Source organism: Danio rerio, chromosome 4 (genome assembly GCF_049306965.1).
Source record: "Danio rerio strain Tuebingen ecotype United States chromosome 4, GRCz12tu, whole genome shotgun sequence".
Lineage (NCBI taxonomy): Eukaryota > Metazoa > Chordata > Actinopteri > Cypriniformes > Danionidae > Danio > Danio rerio.
The window spans coordinates 44,450,001-44,464,045 of record NC_133179.1 but is presented as its reverse complement, the minus strand read 5'-3'; the positions used below and the strand labels follow the sequence as shown (position 1 = coordinate 44,464,045).

The 14,045-nt window shown below is 40.5% G+C and overlaps 1 protein-coding gene and 4 non-coding genes across 5 annotated transcripts in view; 2 read left to right on the top strand and 3 right to left on the bottom strand.

Annotated features, from left to right (window-relative positions):
- The window catches only part of LOC141381669 (BEN domain-containing protein 5-like), a 495,902-nt gene that overhangs the window by 7,457 nt on the left and 474,400 nt on the right, over positions 1-14,045 (bottom strand). The gene's annotated exons all lie outside the window — the stretch shown is intronic.
- On the bottom strand, positions 11,060-11,142 carry trnal-cag (transfer RNA leucine (anticodon CAG)). Its single transcript has one exon. It is a non-coding gene; the product is annotated as a tRNA-Leu (tRNA).
- trnav-aac (transfer RNA valine (anticodon AAC)) lies at positions 12,474-12,546 on the top strand. The gene has a single exon. It is a non-coding gene; the product is annotated as a tRNA-Val (tRNA).
- trnav-cac (transfer RNA valine (anticodon CAC)) lies at positions 12,651-12,723 on the top strand. Its single transcript has one exon. It is a non-coding gene; the product is annotated as a tRNA-Val (tRNA).
- trnal-cag (transfer RNA leucine (anticodon CAG)) lies at positions 13,801-13,883 on the bottom strand. The gene has a single exon. It is a non-coding gene; the product is annotated as a tRNA-Leu (tRNA).

The window sequence follows — 14,045 nt, the reverse complement described above, 5'->3', positions numbered from 1 at the left end:
TCAATATTGGAGTTACTTTAGCATGCCAGAGGAAGGACGACATCATGGCTCAACTATTACTGTTAGACAGGTAATGTTCTCTTTTATAACTATTTTAGTCAGGCTAAGCTGATGTTAGATTGTGTTCGATTCAGTGAAAGATTGATGTGATTATTTTTAGTTTCATAAGGTCCTTCCACAGCATGGATGATTTATAGATAGATTTACATTTAGTTTAACAACAAAACATCAGTATATATCGCTTTTCCGCCTAACCTGCTTTATTGAGCTGAAGTTGCTTTTATATTCACATTGGGTCATTTTTGAACGACAGCCTTATTATACTGTGTACCATGCTATTGGTCCAATGGTGGTATAATATCTGGCGGGTGAAGGTTTCTGGCATTTTCTGTCTTTTCAGTGCACAAAGTAATTTGACTTGATGACAATTATTATTATACTTTATTTAATTATGAACAAGGTTTTGAGTTGAAATGTGAAGTCATTAAAGTATCTAAGGTATTGTAAATGGTATCATAAATCATACATTAACCCAACAATTATTTTTACTTTTTTTTTCTCCAGTGACCACCACAGAACAAGTTACGCATAGGTACAAACTTGTACTTAAAACATATAAAAATAATTTAAGCATTCGGTACTGCTTAAAAAGGCACAAGGTGGATAAATCTACCTTATCCCTGACAAGTATAATTGCAGAGGTATGTATGACCACAGATGTTGTAATAATTTTAGTGTTGTTGCTAAGTAGTTAAACACATATTCTTAGAAAATTACAGCCTGATCTAAACATGTTCCAACAAGGCACCTTCCTTTAGGTGATGCATTTATATTTTTGTTAAGATTATTGAGTGATTCATCAGTGCAATGATACTTGGTATGTATACTGCTGCTAATTTATAGTGTTATATTATCTTGTTTTATCTTTTTTGTTCACCCTATCTATATCAGAGCATAAGCTACATACCAGAAAAAATATTCTTTATTGCAATACAGTTCAAAAGCAGCATAAAATACAGCCTCAAGTTAAATAATATTGGAAATAGAAATACTGGATATTCACCTTCTTGAAGAGTTTAGATCCAACCCAACAAAACAAACTACTTTTAATCTGAAAGGGCTCTTGACAACTACTGACAGTAATTATCAATTCAATGAGGTTTGTATAATCTGATATCCTGATATTAATTGGTTTCTATTGCTATACCATTTTGAAATTCTACAAATTACATTTCTGCACTTGTGATTACAGGTGGCAATTGCTTCAGAGGGAGAATTATATCAAATTCCAGCATATGTAAATGGAACAACTCTACAGTGCTATTCCAAAGAATTACAACAGTTCCTCATCTCCTGCCCCAGTCTTGAGACAAAGATCATCACAATGAAGAAGGATCACAAGCTGTTGCCTTTTAAAAACAAGTCCAGGCGTTGATCTTTCTTTCTTTCTTTCTTTCTTTCTTTCTTTCTTTCTTTCTTTCTTTCATATAACTTTCTTTCTTTCAATTGAGGTAATAATTAAGCAGCTTTTTTTTCTCCATCTGTTCAAGTGTATATAATTATTGTGTGATAAAAGTTTGTAAGAAAGTTTGTTTAAGAGTTTGTTAATAAATGTTAATAATAAATAATTGTTATTGAAGTTGATGAAATTCATGTTTTTGCTTGTGCTTATTATGGTATGTGTTACGAACCGCACAGTTTTGCTGCGTGTATGTTCTTTCTGTCTCTCTCTTTCTGTACCGGCCCTGTCATTTTCTCAGGTACCGCCTACTTTGGAGCACTATTGGGTGACAGGACTGCCAATCCTAATCAACCGTGTGACGATGACTTCTCTCTCTGCCAATCGCGTTCGTTGCAGAGCCCTTTAAAAACAGAAGCGGCAACGGGGAGAAATCAGCGGCGGGACATGAGCGGAGGAAGAGGAGGGAGAAGCGGAAGTTACGTCACGGATTCAGAGACAACAACAAGCTGGAGTTCGCGGTATCTGTAACATTTCTTAATAAATAATAACTCTAAGTAAATAAAAGCCATTGCTTGATCTGATCTGTGCTTGTTGTGCAATGAGTAATGTGGTAAACGGAAATAAAAAAAGACTAAAACGAGTGAGAAAGATAATAGGAAAGATCAAACGCAAAATTAAATACCAGGATATAAAGTAATGATGACGTTTGACAAAGGTACAGGGAAACATCTACATCCGATTGGGCTGTCTAAGGCTATAGATAAGCTAATCGGTACAGTTAGCTTGGCAAGATGTTTGGGACAAGGAAGAGTGCTAATAATAGTCAAGGACAGTGCACAAAGAAATAAATTACTTGGGATCAAAGAGATGAACAGAGAAAAGGTAACTTCTAGAGAAATAGGAGTAGCCAAAAATGAGAAAAGGGTAATCGCAGATGTACCAACACATATTTCCAATGAAGAGATCGAGGAAAATATAATAGGAGGTAAAGTAATCAATGTGAGAAGATTGTTTAAAAACGTAAGTGGAGATAGACAAGAAAGTATGAGCATTTTGCTGACATTTGAAGGGAAACTGCCTGAAAAGGTGAAAATGGGATACATCAGTTATACAGTTAGAGAGTACATTCCAAAGCCTTTGAGGTGTTACAAGTGCCAGCAGATTGGTCATGTAGCAGCAGTATGTAGAGGAAAGATGAGATGTGTTAAGTGTGGTGAAGATCATGAATATGATAAATGTACAAATGATCTAAAATGTTGCAATTGTGGGGGTCCGCACAGTGCGGCATATGGAGGATGTGAATTTCAGTTAAAAGCAAAAGAGGTACAGAAATTCAAGATTGAACACAAAGTTTCTTATGCAGAAGCAGTCAAGAGCTGCCAGAAAAAGGAGATAAGAGTGGAGGAAGTAAAGACAGATGGAAAAACAACTAGAAAGGAATACTGAGACTGGGAACAGAAGGGAAAATAAGTGTAATAACAAATGTATAAATGAAAATGACCTCATAATGACAAAAGAGAACTTTTTGGTATTTATTGTCAAAGTGATCAATGTAACAGCTGTAATGACAAGCAGGTCAGCAAAAATCAAAACAATTCTAGATGCTGCAGCGGAGTTTTTAGGAATTACAGGAATTTCTGCCCAAATAATTCATGACATTCTCACTAGATCAGCAATAAATGATGCTTCTCAAATTTCTGATTAGCTTAATGGTTATAAGTATTCTACAATGGAATGCAAGAAGTATAATTGCAAATGGGCAAGAGTTTAAAAATTTTGTTTTAGAGTTAGAATATAAACCAAATGTAATATGTGTACAAGAAACATGGCTTAAACCAAATATTCAGTTTGCTTTACAAGGTTATAAATCAATACGGAAAGACAGGAGAGAGAGTCAAGGAGGAGGGGTAGCTACATTTATAAGGGATGAAATGACTTACAGAGTCTTGGAAAGGTGGAGGAAGTAGAGTGTGTGTGATGGTTGAGGTTTTTTATTGTGGAAATTCACTGGTAATATATAATTTTTATAATCCGTGTAAAAACATTTCAATGAATGCACTTGAAAAGGTTGAAAGAGGAAAAAAAGAACTTTAGTGTGGTGACTTTAATGCTCACAATTGGTTATGGGGGAGTAAAAAAATAGATGAAAATGGGGAAATAATAGAACAATTTATGGAAGAAAGGGCTTTAGTTTGCTTGAACACTGGAGAAGGCACTAGATATAATATAATCGATTATACAGTATCATGTTTAGATCTAACATTCGTTTAGTCAAGAACAGATTGACACACTCACGAAGGAAAACAACTTTTTGAAGGACTCAGTTCACACACTTTCCACTCAGCTCACCTCCGTTGTAAAAGAAAACAAATCGATGAAAGAAAACATTTTGGACTTACAAACACGCAGTATGAGAGACAATCTAGTCTTCACAGGTATCCCGGATCAAACTCCAGACGACCCCGAAAAATTAATCAAGGACTTTATGACAAAACAACTCAAACTACCAGCTGAAACTGTACAAACCATCACCTTTCACCGTGTCCACCGCATCCGTTCGCAACAAAACAGCAACCGTCCCCGTCCAATCATCGCAAAATTCGAACACTACAAACACAAAGAACTGGTTCAAAAACAAGGCAGACAACTTAAAGGTACAACTTACGGACTCAACGAACAATATCCAAAGGACATTCTCGACCGTCGAAAACAACTCTTTCCAATCCGAAAACAAAAAATAAATGAAGGAAAACGGGCAATCATTACAAGGGATAAATTATTCATAGACGGACAACTATTTCGCGATAAGGACATTACCCCATGGCTTTTCTAAACTCATCTCTCACACAATAATACTCAATCTCTCTATACATCTTCCTTAAGTTATGGTTTTGTTATTGCACCTAGGTCTCATCCCTCTCCCACTTTAAAACTTTATGTTGGTATTTACAGTCATTTCTGTTTGGTCAATGTTTTGTTGTGTAAATTTTGTCAACTTCATGTCTAAACTGTATGCATATCAGTCTAATTTTGCATTGTCATACAAACACACACACAGGTACAATATCCCATCTTTTCAAATACATAAGTTACTAATGCAGTACTACCACATGTTACATGATACATTACTGTTATTCACTTATTTATTTAATTTTTTATTATTTTATTAAATGTCACCAATCACATTTCTATCCTGGAACGTCCGTGGACTCGGCTCCCAGGCTAAGAGGATCAAAGTGTTTAATCATTTAAATAAATTACAAGCAGATATATGCCTTCTACAAGATACTCACTTGTCAGATTCTGATCAAAACAAAATTAAATCATCACAATATCATTCATATTCTGCCCACTACAACACAAAACAGAGAGGAGTCGGTATCTTAATAAATAAAAAATATCATTTGTTCATAACACCACAATTACAGACCCAGAGGGACGTTTTGTCATAATTAACATTACAATTAATAATAACTCACTCACAATAGGAAACATATATGGCCCAAATACAGATGACCCATCTTTCTTTCAGAATTTTTTTTTCCGCCATTTCAAATCTTTCTAATTGCCCCGTCATAATAGCAGGTGATTTCAACACAGTTTTAGACCCAACTACAGACAGATCTAATAATATCAGCAATAAACGCATTTGGAAATCTGCAGACACTATAAAACAGTTCATGAGTGATATCGGTCTTGGCGATTGTTGGCGCCTCCAACATCCAGACATTAAAGCATTCTCATTTTATTCACCAGTTCATCATTCGTACTCCCGCATTGACTTTTTTCTCACCAGTAATTCTATTTTATCCAATATTTCTGAATCAAAGATCCACCCAATAATCATTAGTGATCACGCTCCTGTAACATTAAAACTGAATATAACCACCAGACAAAACCCCGTTTCCAGATGGCGATTCAACACCTTTCTTCTTCAAGACCAGGATTTCAACAGTTATTTTAAAAGAGAGTGGTCATGCTTTCTAGAGATAAATGACTCCCCTGAAACATCCCCATCTCTTCTGTGGGAAACAGGAAATGCAGTATTAAGAGGGAAAATAATTTCATACTCTGTTTACAAAAAAAAGAAAGAGAAAGAACATCAAGCTGAACTGGAACAGAAAATTAAAGATCTAGAAGACATTAACATAAATAATCCAACAGAAGAAACACAAGATTTGCTAAGAAAATATAAATCACAATTAAATAAATTAATTAATGCACATACCCAATTCCTTATTCACAGATTACGACAAGAACACTTCCATCATAGTAACAAATCTGGTAAATATCTGGCTAATCAAATCAAACACAATAAAGAAAAAACAACAATATCAGTCATTAAGGACTCAGCGGGGAAACCCACCAACTCACCAGAAGAAATAAATAACATCTTTCAAAAATTTTACAGTAAATTATATTCCCCTGAAAAAAAACCATCACAGGACGAAATTCATTCATTTCTTAGCAAAATCAACTTACCTCAGCTAAATGAACAGCAAATAAATTCTCTTGAATCCCTTTTATCACAACAAGAAATTTCAAATGCACTTAAACTCATGCCTAATAATAAATCACCAGGACCCGATGGTTTCCCTGCTGAGTTCTACAAACACTTTTGGTCAATTTTATCACCACTTTTCATCCGGTTGATTAACGAATCAAAACAAAATTCAAAGCTTCCAGATACCATGAACACAGCTACAATTGCACTCCTCCTCAAACCTAATAAAGACCCAACATTACCGTCAAGCTATCGTCCAATCTCACTAATTAACGTAGACACTAAAATAATTGCTAAAGCACTTTCACATAGAATAGAAAAAATCATGCCATCCATAATCCATCCAGATCAAACCGGTTTTATTAAAGGTAGACAATCATCAAACAATACACGCAGACTCATAAACCTAATACACCACTCATCAATAAACAATAACAATTCTATCATAGTCACCCTCGACGCAGAAAATGCCTTCGATAAAGTAAACTGGAAATTCCTGTTTTCCACATTAGAGAGGTTTGGTTTTGGGGAGTCATTTATTAATTGGATCAAAATTCTCTACACATCACCCTCAGCTACTGTCATTACTAACGGACTAACATCACGCAGCTTCACTCTACACCGGGGAACTAGACAAGGATGTCCACTCTCTCCCTCTTTATTTACCATATTCATTGAACCACTTGCAGCTGCTATCCGTCAAAACAATTATATTAAAGGAATTCAAACTTCAAACATACACCATAAAATAAGTCTTTACGCGGATGACATATTATTATACTTACAAAATCCCCAAACATCATTACAGGAAACAATAAAACTTATTGATACCTTTTCAAATATTTCTGAATATTCAATCAACTGGAACAAATCTGCTATACTCCCATTATATTCCACCAGTGTGGATGTGACATCCCAAACATCACAAATCCCTCTGTGCACTAACTATATCACATATTTGGGTATCAATGTTTCCGCCAGGCTGTCAGAGTTGTTTGCACTTAACTATACTCCGATACTTAAAAAAATAGATGACGACCTGCAACGCTGGATGAACTTACCACTATCCATCATGGGCAGAATATCAGTTACCAAAGTGTCCATTCTCCCAAAAATAAACTATTTATTTTCAATGATTCCAACACAACCCACACATACCTGGTTCAAATCTCTAGACTCAATTATAACAAAATTCTACTGGAAAAATAAAACCCCAAGAATAAAATTGACAACCCTACAGAGACCAAAAACACAAGGAGGATTAGAAGCACCACATTTTTACAACTATTTTCTCGCAAATCAGCTTCAAAACATACGAAAATGGATTAAACCTAACTCATCAGAAGACACATGGCAAGACATTGAACAATCGATTTGCAAAGACATTAAAATTTCAGAATTACCCTTTCACAGTCAATCAATCAAAAAACATCACTGTTTTAAAATGCCGACAATAGAAGCAACTCTGACAGCCTGGTGGAAATTCCATCAGGTCACAAATTCCCCACTCACACCATCTAAATACACCCCAATTTGGAATAATTTCTCTTTTTCCCACACTCCTCGTCAGACAGGGAGAGGGGGTGGGACTGGACTACTAATTTCCAAAGAATGGACATTTACTCTGATAACGTCCCTGCCAACAATCAGCTCCTTTGAATTCCATGCAGTCACCATTATCCACCCCTTCTACATAAATGTGGTTGTCATCTACCGCCCACCAGGTAAATTAGGTCACTTCCTAGATGAACTGGATGTTCTTCTCTCATCTTTTTCTAATTTTGCCACTCCCTTATTGGTGCTAGGTGACTTCAACATTTACGTTGACAAACCGCAAGCTGCAGACTTTCAGACTTTGCTTGCCTCTTTTGACCTAAAAAGAGCACCTACCTCTGCTACCCACAAATCAGGTAATCAGCTAGACCTTATTTACACACGACACTGCTTCACTGATCAAACAATAGTAACTCCACTACAAATATCTGATCATTTCCTTCTGTCTCTCAACATCCACATTACTCCTGAGCCGCCACACACTCCAACACTGGTTACCTTTCGCAGAAACCTACGATCTCTCTCACCCAATAGACTATCCACCATTGTTTCAGACTCTCTTCCTCCATCTCGCAAACTCACTGCACTTGATTCGAACAGTGCCACTAATACACTCTGCTCCACACTAGCATCATGTCTAGACCGATTATGTCCTCTTGCATCCAGGCCAGCCCGTGCCAGTCCTCCTGCACCCTGGCTCTCGGATGCTCTCCGTGAGCATCGCTCAAAACTTCGGGCTGCAGAGAGAATTTGGCGGAAAACTAAAAATCCTGCACATGTCTTAACATACCAAACTCTTCTGTCCTCTTTCTCAGCTGAGGTTACTTCTGCAAAGCAGACGTATTACCGTCTGAAAATCAACAATGCCACTAATCCTCGCCTACTTTTTAAAACATTTTCCTCCCTCCTCTATCCTCCTCCTCCACCCGCATCCTCCACACTTACTACTGATGACTTTGCTACATTCTTTTGCACCAAAACTGCAAAAATCAATGCTCAATTTGCTGCACCTACAACAAACACGCAAGATACAACACCAACACCACACACACTCACCTCTTTTTCTCAGCTCTCTGAGTCTGAGGTGTCCAAACTTGTGCTATCTAGCCATGCAACCACCTGTCCACTCGATCCCATTCCCTCTCATCTCTTGCAAGCCATCTCTCCTGCAGTCATACCAACACTGACTCACATAATTAACACATCTCTTGACTCTGGTTTATTCCCCACTACATTTAAGCAGGCTAGGGTAACCCCACTGCTAAAGAAACCCAACCTGGACCATACGCTACTTGAAAACTACAGACCAGTATCCCTGCTTCCATTCATGGCCAAGATTCTGGAGAAAGTAGTGTTCAATCAAGTTCTGGACTTTCTTACTCAAAACAATCTCATGGACAACAAGCAATCCGGCTTTAAGAAAGGCCACTCAACTGAGACTGCCCTGCTCTCTGTCGTGGAGGATCTCAGACTGGCTAAAGCAGACTCTAAATCATCAGTCCTCATTTTGCTGGACTTGTCAGCTGCTTTTGACACTGTCAACCACCAGATCCTGCTATCTACGCTTGAGTCACTGGGCGTTGCGGGCACTGTTATACAATGGTTTAGATCTTACCTCTCTGACAGGTCATTCAGGGTGTCTTGGAGGGGAGAGGTGTCCAACCTACAGCATCTAAACACTGAGGTACCTCAAGGCTCTGTTCTTGGGCCACTTCTCTTCTCCATCTACACATCATCTCTAGGACCAGTCATCCAGAGACATGGATTCTCCTACCACTGCTATGCTGATGATACCCAGCTATACCTCTCTTTTCATCCTGATGATCCCTCGGTTCCAGCTCGTATCTCAGCCTGCCTGTTGGATATTTCACACTGGATGAAAGATCATCACCTTCAGCTGAACCTCGCAAAAACGAAATGCTTGTAGTTTCTGCCAACCCGACTCTACACCATAACTTTTTAATCCAGATGGATGGGGCAACCATTACTGCATCCAAAATGGTGAAAAGCCTTGGAGTAACGATTGATGACCAACTAAACTTCTCTGAACACATTTCTAGAACTGCTCGATCGTGCAGATTTGCACTCTATAACATCAGAAAGATCCGACCCTTCTTATCTGAACATGCAGCTCAACTCCTTGTTCAAGCTCTTGTTCTCTCCAAACTGGATTACTGCAACTCTCTACTAGCTGGGCTTCCAGCTAACTCTATCAAACCTCTTCAGCTGCTCCAGAATGCAGCAGCACGAGTTGTCTTCAATGAACCTAAACGAGCACATGTCACTCCGCTGCTAGTCCGTTTGCACTGGCTGCCAGTTGCTGCTCGCATCAAATTCAAAACTCTGATGTTTGCCTACAAAGTGACTTCTGGCCTAGCACCTTCTTATCTGCACTCACTTCTGCAGATCTATGTGCCCTCCAGAAACTTGCGTTCTGTGAATGAACGTCGCCTCGTGGTTCCATCCCAAAGAGGGAAAAAATCACTTTCGCGAACGCTCACGCTCAATCTGCCCAGTTGGTGGAATGAACTCCCTAACTGCATCAGAACAGCAGAGTCACTCGCTATTTTCAAGAAACGACTAAAAACTCAACTATTTAGTCTCCACTTCACTTCCTAATTTGCAATTGCCTCTTTGAATATCACACTAACTGTACAAAAAAAAAAAAACTACTAATACTTCCCTTCTTAGACTTTACAGACCTGAAACTTGCCTTTAGTACTTATTCATTGTTGCTCTTAGTTGTGTAAATTGCTTCCTTGTCCTCATTTGTAAGTCGCTTTGGATAAAAGCGTCTGCTAAATGACTAAATGTAAATGTAAATTAGCGGACACTTTTGTCCAAAGCGACATACAATAGTGGAGGTAGTCAACAAGACGAGGCAATGCATACGAAAAAAGGGCTATTTATTCCAAGTAATTTGTTTGTGCTCAGAGAATTTAGTGCTGGAGTAGGAGTTTCGTTTTCTTTAGAGAGAGGGATATTCACCGGGGTTCGGGTGTACTCTGAAGAGATGGGTGTTAGCTGTCGTTTGAAGGACACCAGTGTATCCGTAATCCGAGTGGGAATGGGAAGGTGATTCCACCAGCGTAGAACATTGAATGAAAACATTGTGGAAAGTGACTTTCCGTCTCTCTGCGCTGGCACCACAAGACAGTGCTCTCACCCTAACCGGAGGCTCCTGTGGTTATCACGATGGCTTTACAAGCGGAGGGTCTTCTGTTAGAAACTGGGCGGAAACATTCAGATTTGCTTTTACGCACATTCTCAATTGGCTCTCTGCTCACTGGATGATCCACGATACAAGGGCATGGATCTGTCAAATGTCATGACTTGACGCTGTACGAGGATTTGACGAAAAAAATGCCCTGCAAACCTTAAAAAGCAACGCCATCCCAGGACAATTCTTTTGATCCCCTTTCAGTGCACTTGCATTAAAGCCCGCGTGATGCGGCACTTTGTCAGTGTTACTGTATCATTCGGACATGGGGGCAGAGAGTTAAAGACTTCAGCCTGAGCACACTGCCGCAGGCTCGGTTTGTCAGAAGTGGGATTCGAACCCACGCCTCCAGGGGAGACTGCGACCTGAACGCAGCGCCTTAGACCGCTCGGCCATCCTGACATGCAAGCTTGGCAGGAGCTGTCTCCTGGGAGCCGCACCGCAGTACCGTGACATGGAATCTGGTGTTTCACAGCTTGCCTAGCTCCGGCTGTCCAGCTCATTGGCGCAGCAGGCAGCTAAGCTGTGCTCGCCTCCTAGGGCTGCGCCTAGTTTCAATAGCCAACACTTGACAGCTGTCATTGCTTACGGCCACACCACCCTGAGGGGGCTATAGAGCAAACAGGAAGTGAGTTGGCAGCAGTAAGGAGAGAAAGGCTCTCCCCATTTTGTTTGTCTACCTTTTTGTTTATTGACCTTGAGTGTTTTTGTTTGTTTGTTTTCTTTTTGTCTTTAAAAACCACCTAACAGCAGCATTTTGCTGACTGACGGGTGGTTATGTAGTGTGTTTTATTTTTAATCATGGACAGATTCCCCGGCAACGACATGGAAATGGAGGGACTTGCAAGAGAGGATAAAGAAAATGGACTGGATAATAGACGAAGAGATAAAGAAAATGGACTTGGCAACAGACAAAGAGATAAATAAAATGAAGAGCCCGGCCAACGAAGAGGTGAGAAAGGTAAGGATAAGCAAGAGGTACAAAGAAGAGTATGCACAAAGGAAGCAACAGTAACTGTAGAAGTAGAAAATGTAAAAGATGCAAGAAGATTTGATATAACCAAAGCAGTCACGGAGCTGATCGGAGAAGGAAGAATTCTGGCGGTGAGACCCAAACAAACAAAGGGAGTATGAAGTAACAATGGAGACTGAAGATGACACCGAAATTTTAATAGACAATGGATTGACAATTAAAGGAGTGAAATCTGAAGTACGGAGGTTACAAAACAGAGACTATGTTGTTTCGTTCAAGCATCTGCCTGTTTACCTAGCAGATGAAGAAATTTTAAGCAAGCTAGAGAGATGGGGAATTTTCCCCGTATCTAAAATTAAAAGAAGATTGTATCCTGGCACAAACATAGAAGACGGAACAAGGTTTGTAAAAAACAGATTTCCGGAAGAGATGGTCTCCTTACCATACAGTACCAAAATCGAGACGGCGGAAGGGCCACAGCACTTTAGAGTCATGCACACCAATCGGGTAAAAACCTGTCGACTATGCATGAGCTCAGAAAATGTGATGAAGGAACGCCCAGAATTCAGGTGCTTCAAATGTGACGAAAGGGGACATTTCGCAAGGACCTGTACAGCTGTGTCGGGCCAGGATTGTAAATTGGCCCTGATACCTGCAGGGAGCTTGTCACGCTGAGTTGGCTTTGTCCGCTCGATTGACCAACGCGTACGCCTTGTTTTATCCTTGCAGGCCTAACTTCGCTGGTGATAGCGCTTGTGGGGTTTCTGTAGTGTAGTGGTCATCACGTTCGCCTAACACGCGAAAGGTCCTCGGTTCGAAACCGAGCAGGAACAGTGCTCTTCTTTTGGCGAGAAAATAATAGCATCCACTGCCGCACCAGCAATGATCGTCGACAGGCACCCAATCAAAAAGGGTTATCTGCTTGGTTAGCCTGAAGGTTTCCGTAGTGTAGTGGTTATCACGTTCGCCTCACACGCGAAAGGTCCCCAGTTCGAAACTGGGCGGAAACAACCTCTGGCTTTTATGACAATTGTCAAATCAGGCTTCTGTTGAGTACTGACGTTCACTGAAAACATTCTTTCTGCAGAGCGGTGTGAGGCTAGAAGTTTGAATTCAGCTCAGTGTTTACCGCCCCTCGCGGTGTCGCAAACTTGCGTAGAATCTGATTTCTTTTAGCTTTGTGTTGTGCATGAGCAGGTGGCCAGTGCGTTTGCTGGCCCTTCACGGTGCAGACCGTACAAGACAGCTCTATAAAAAAAGACTATAAATACTTGAAGCAGCACGGGCCTATTGGTTTCCGTAGTGTAGTGTTTATCATGTTTGCATTACACGCTAAAGGTCTCCTGTTCGAAACTGGGCGGAAGCATACAATTAGCGGACACTTTTGTCCAAAGCGACATACAATAGTGGAGGTAGTCAACAAGACGAGGCAATGCATACGAAAAAAGGGCTATTTATTCCAAGTAATTTGTTTGTGCTCAGAGAATTTAGTGCTGGAGTAGGAGTTTCGTTTTCTTTAGAGAGAGGGATATTCACCGGGGTTCGGGTGTACTCTGAAGAGATGGGTGTTAGCTGTCGTTTGAAGGACACCAGTGTATCCGTAATCCGAGTGGGAATGGGAAGGTGATTCCACCAGCGTAGAACATTGAATGAAAACATTGTGGAAAGTGACTTTCCGTCTCTCTGCGCTGGCACCACAAGACAGTGCTCTCACCCTAACCGGAGGCTCCTGTGGTTATCACGATGGCTTTACAAGCGGAGGGTCTCCTGTTAGAAACTGGGCGGAAACATTCAGATTTGCTTTTACGCACATTCTCAATTGGCTCTCTGCTCACTGGATGATCCACGATACAAGGGCATGGATCTGTCAAATGTCATGACTTGACGCTGTACGAGGATTTGACGAAAAAAATGCCCTGCAAACCTTAAAAAGCAACGCCATCCCAGGACAATTCTTTTGATCCCCTTTCAGTGCACTTGCATTAAAGCCCGCGTGATGCGGCACTTTGTCAGTGTTACTGTATCATTCGGACATGGGGGCAGAGAGTTAAAGACTTCAGCCTGAGCGCACTGCTGCAGGCTCGGTTTGTCAGAAGTGGGATTTGAACCCACGCCTCCAGGGGAGACCGCGACCTGAACGCAGCGCCTTAGACCACTCGGCCATCCTGACATGCAAGCTCGGCAGGAGCTGTCTCCTGGGAGCCGCACCGCAGTACCGTGACATGGAATCTGGTGTTTCACAGCTTGCCCAGCTCCGGCTGTCCAGCTCATTGGCGCAGCAGGCAGCTAAGCTGTGCTCGCCTTCTGGGGCTGCGCCTAGTTTCAATAGCCA